The following is a 5000-nucleotide window of genomic DNA, read 5'->3' on the forward strand; positions in this document are numbered from 1 at the left end:
ACAGCTCGAATAAGTACCTCCCGGGACGTATTTCGTAGTCTCCAGAAACGTCCGCGGGGCTACGTTTCCACAATGAGCCTGGGTTGAGTTTGTTAAAGGGTCGTGAAACACCAAAACACATTTTTTGTGTTATGTTGACAGTCATATATATGTCCCACATGGCTAAAACACTATTACAGTGGTCTGCTAACATCAAGGTTTTAATAGTTTTGGATTTTTCATTAGTTTTAGTTTCTATTTCATTTTGACTTGTTGTTTTCAAATTCATCTAGTTTTAATTAGTTTTTACAGGTAAATTTACTAGTTTTTCAAGAGTTCACACTTAGCTGATGATTAATAATAAAGCTAGTTTGGCGTGCTGACCCGGGAGAGAGCCCTGAGCTTATAAGATCCTCGAGCCCTGGGCTCCCTCCCGTTGCAAGGCGAGAGGGAAGTTTGAGCTCAGGTAGATCTCGATGACTCCCCTTCCTGCTTATTGTAGCAAGTGTCAGATATGGATGCTGAGAACGTGTACTCAGAGCTTGGCTAAAATATTTTGGATTAATTGTTTAGGGTGCTTGTTTTTGAACTGTGGGAGGAAACCGGAGGACCCTGGGAAAACCCACGTGATCACGGGGAGAACGAGTAAAATTCCTAACAGAAATTTCGCCTGGTTTAGAAAGGAATTAAACCAGGGGCATTCTTGCTGTGAGGCAACAGCACTAATCGCTGGCCACCGTGTCGCCTGTTTGAAAGGAGGGAAAGTAGTATGGGGTGGGGGGGTTTCTTCAAGACGAAGATATTGAGATGAGAAAAGTCTGGTTATTTATAGTGAGTTAAGGATCGTCTGATAGGATAATCGGTCATTAGCTAAAGTTGGAACAGCTGTGAACAATCATAAGCACGTGAACCTCTCGAAATTTGTTTATAAATAAACTTCATTTATTAGTTTCTATATTTCGAAATAACTTTTAGTTTAGTTTTTATTAGTTTCAGTATTAGTTTTAGTTTTTTTTTCTAAATGAGGATATTTGTGGGGTGTAAGAATCAAAATCAACAGGATAAATATCGTTTAATAAAAACTCAGCCATACATTTTTTGAAACCTGTATTCAGAGAACACATGAACACTATCATCTACCGCAGCCATCTACCCATCCTCAAACAGCCCACAAGATAGCAGCCCTAAGTACAATATGTGTGCAAGGCTTGAATGGATGAATGAATGAATGACTGAATGAATGAATGAATGAATGAATGAATGAATGAATGAATGAATGAATGAATATGATAATTTAATAATAAAATAAACAAAAAAATAAAAAATAAGGATTTAAAAAACAAATGAACAAATTAACGGACGAATAAATAAATAAATGAACACAACTAACAAAAACACTAGTGTAAGAATATTAAATCAACCATGTGTGAAAAACAAAAGAGAACTATTTATTTTATTTTTTATTTATTTTAATTTTAATTAAAATTTTATTTAATTATTAATTTTAGTTTTAAATGTATTTATTTATTTAGTTTTATATTTTGACCATACAATTTAGTTTTGAAACTTTTTTGTAAACATTTCTTAATCCAGTTGGCATTTTCTGTGTGGAGTTTGCATATTCTCCCCATGTTGGTCTGGGTTTCCTCCGGGTACTCCGGTTTCCTCAACAGTTCAAACTCATGTGCGATAGGGGAATTGAATAAGCTAAATTGGCCACAGTGTATATGTGTTAATGAGTGTGTATGGGTGTTTCCCAGTGTTGGGTTGCAGCTGGAAGGGCATCCCCTGTGTAAAACATCTGCTGGAATAGTTGGTGGTTCATTCCGCTGTGGCGACCCCTGATGAATAAATGTGCTGAGATGAAGGAAAATGAATAAATGAATAAATGTTTTGCAAAACGAAATCAATAAGACATGAAACTAAGTCAAGTACAGTATTATTAGTCATATGTTTTCACTGTAATGCAAATTCGTAGTTTAAAAGTGAATTGTTTGACGCAGATTTACATTTACATTTAGTCATTTAGCAGACGCTTTTATCCAAAGCGACTTACAAATGAGAACAAGGAGGCAATTTACACAACTATAAGAGCAACAATGAATAAGTGCTGTAGGCAAGTTTCAGGTGTGTAAAGTCTAAGAAGCAAAGCATTAGTAATGTAAGGTATTTTTTTTTTTTTTGTAGTAGTAGTAGTAGTTAGTGGTGGAGCCAGAGAAGGAATTGCAGATTAGGAAGGAAAGTGGAGACTAAATATTTCAGTTTTTAGTCATTTCTTGAAGACAGCGAGTGACTCTGCCGTTCTGATGCAGTTAGGGAGTTCATTCCACCAACTGGGCAGATTGAACGCGAGAGTTCGGGAAAGTGATTTCTTCCCTCTTTGGCATGGCACCACGAGGCGACGTTCATTCACAGAACGCAAGTTTCTGGAGGGCACATACATCTGCAGAAGTAAGAGCAGATAAGAAGCAGCAAAGCCAGAAGTCGCTTTGTAAGCAAACATCAGAGCTTTGAATTTGATGCGAGCAGCAACTGGCAGCCAGTGCAAACGGATGAGCAGCGGAGTGACATGTGCTCTTTTAGGTTCATTAAAGACCACTCGTGCTGCTGCGTTCTGAAGCAGCTGAAGAGGCTTGATAGAGATAGCTGGAAGCCCGGCTAGTAGAGATTTAGATGCGATGCTTCTGAGAAAGCCTGAAAAATCAAGCACAGCGCTTCATTCAAATCAAATTCAAATGTGCAAACTCTCTCTTTTCAATAATATATGATATATGTATATAAAAGGAGTGAGAAAATCTGAATCTTTGAGCTTTGTCACACATTTCCTCTGTATATTTAGTCCTAACATCAGCGGAATTGAGAAGTTGTATCACCTCCAGTGTCAATTATTCAAAAGCCGGTCTCAGATCAGTTTAAGGTGGAGAAGAGAATGGAAATGCTTAGAGGAAAAGCTTTCAAACATTCTCCATTTCTGCGCCTCTCATCTGGATCAAACAACATCCAGACTAACGCACAGAAAGATTATAGAGACTCAGAAGACACAAGACTCGACGCAGCGCTTTAATGAGAACGCAATGAAGGTTAGCCTGACATTCTGAACTTCAAAGAAAACAAACAAATAAACAACTGAATTTACGAGGCGGAACAGCTTGAGTTACATGACTGTACCATGGTAAAACATGGATATCACAAGTCAGATTTAAAATGGTGAGAGTTGATGTGATCGAGAGAGATGTAGAAATGGTTTGAAGGTTAATATCCTTGTGTAATATGAACATATTTATGATTAATCATTATGCTTCCAAATGGATTTCCTTATGAAAGGCCCTAAATTAAATCCACGATGTTGAGCCATAAATTCTTGTTAAAGTCTTATTGCTAGCGAACATGTCACGCTTCTTATGGTTACTAATTTAATGTGTCTTGTTAATCTGGGAGACTTCTGACAGACGTTAATGACCGAGAATTGATTCAGAGTTATAGGTGTGTGTGTGTGTGTGTGTGTGTGTGTTTTAGGGGGATGGGGTGAATTTCCTGGTCTTTTTCTAGGTTTCAGAGCGTTTGACGCCAAAAGGTCATTTCAGTGATATTTTAACTGGCCAATGATTTTAAATGTGCAAAGTGTTGTACGTAATCCTAATCTGTGTATGAAAAAGGAGCTTTAGTTCTGTATGATTTCCCTCAGGATGAGTGAGGTACTGTATGAGCTCATATCACAGATCAGCTCTACTGTCTCATGTTTAAAGCAACGGTGTCACTGAACGCTGAAAGAGATCCTTTAGAATATTCCAGACTGTTGAAAACACATTTATACTTAAACATGCACTTTCTCATGTGTGTTCAGACCCTCAGGCCTGAGATGAACGGTCTGCAGGACAACATGTTCTGGTCACATTAAATATCATACATGTTTTGTTTTAAGTGTTTTTTTTCCGTAGATTATTTTTTGTTTTGTTTTGGTGGGGGGGTGGGGGGGTGTTTTATTGGGTTTTGTTTTTTGTTAGTTTTTATTTGTTTCTTTTTTATGTTTTTATGTAGTTTTTTCTTTAGTTTTCTTCTTTTGTTGTTTTGTTATTTGCTTTTTGTTTTGTCATGTTGTTTATTTTTGTTAGTGCGTTTTTTTGTCAAATTTTGTTTTTTCTTTTTTTATCATTTTTGTGTTTGCTTTTTATGTTGCTTTTTCTAAGGTTTTTTGTTTTGTTGTTTTTTGTTTCGTTTTTTTTTTTGTCATCTTTTGTTAGTTTTTTGTTTGTTTTTGATGTTTTTTAATGTCATATTTTTTTCCTTTGTTTATTTTTGTTTTGTCACATTTTGTTTTATTAGTTTTTTTTGTTATTTTGTTTTGTAATTTTCTTTCTATTTTTTGTTTGTTTTTTGTTTTTCTTTGTTTTGTTTTTTGTAAAATTAGTGTTTAGTTTTTTGTTTTATTGTTGTTTATTTTTCTTTTTTGGTTTTGTAATTTTTTTCTGTGCTTTTTTATAAATTTTGATTTGTTCTGTTTTTTTGTTTTGTTTTTTAATTTTTGTTAGTTATTTTCAAAATAACTTTTTTGGTTTGTTTTTACTTGTTTATTGTTTTGTTGTTTTGTTTTGTTTTTTTGCTTGTTTTTGTTTTATTTATTTTTTTTTGTTTGTTTGTTTTGTTGTTATTTTCCCGTTTGTTTGTTTTGTCATTTCTATTTGTTTAGTTTACTTGTTTCATTTAGTTTATTTTGTTTGTAGCTTTATATGATTTTTTTTATTGTGCATGTAATTAATTTAAACCAACAGCTAACTAAAAAATAGTAATACATTTCTATAAAACACATTTTAAATATATTTCTTGAGTATATTTTGACTTTGGAGTTACAAGTTCTGTACAGTATTTATGAGATTTCCGACCCACATGTTGTCATTTTGACCTCCGCTCTGCTTTCTGCTCTGATTATTTCCTCTACAGTAAATATTTAAGCTAAAGGTGAAAGCACAAGTATTTACAAACCCTGTGTGACCTGATCTCAGTCTTTGCTATCTTTTATTCTG

General features: G+C 34.5%; 2 protein-coding genes across 27 annotated transcripts in view; both read left to right on the forward strand.

Annotated features, from left to right (window-relative positions):
- LOC147843309 (uncharacterized) overlaps positions 1-1341 on the forward strand; it is a 5425-nt gene extending 4084 nt beyond the window's left edge. Inside the window, exons 3-4 of the mRNA XM_087256229.1 lie at positions 1-355; positions 976-1341. The exon at positions 1-355 is cut by the window's left edge and continues 74 nt beyond it. The gene's annotated coding sequence lies outside the window, so the exon portion shown is untranslated. The remainder of the gene's footprint in view (positions 356-975) is intronic.
- ptprfa (protein tyrosine phosphatase receptor type Fa) overlaps positions 1-5000 on the forward strand; it is a 566130-nt gene that overhangs the window by 348984 nt on the left and 212146 nt on the right. The window lies entirely within an intron of this gene.

Source organism: Danio rerio, chromosome 6, assembly GCF_052040795.2.
Source record: "Danio rerio strain M-AB ecotype USA chromosome 6, GRCz13ab, whole genome shotgun sequence".
NCBI classification, from domain to species: domain Eukaryota; kingdom Metazoa; phylum Chordata; class Actinopteri; order Cypriniformes; family Danionidae; genus Danio; species Danio rerio.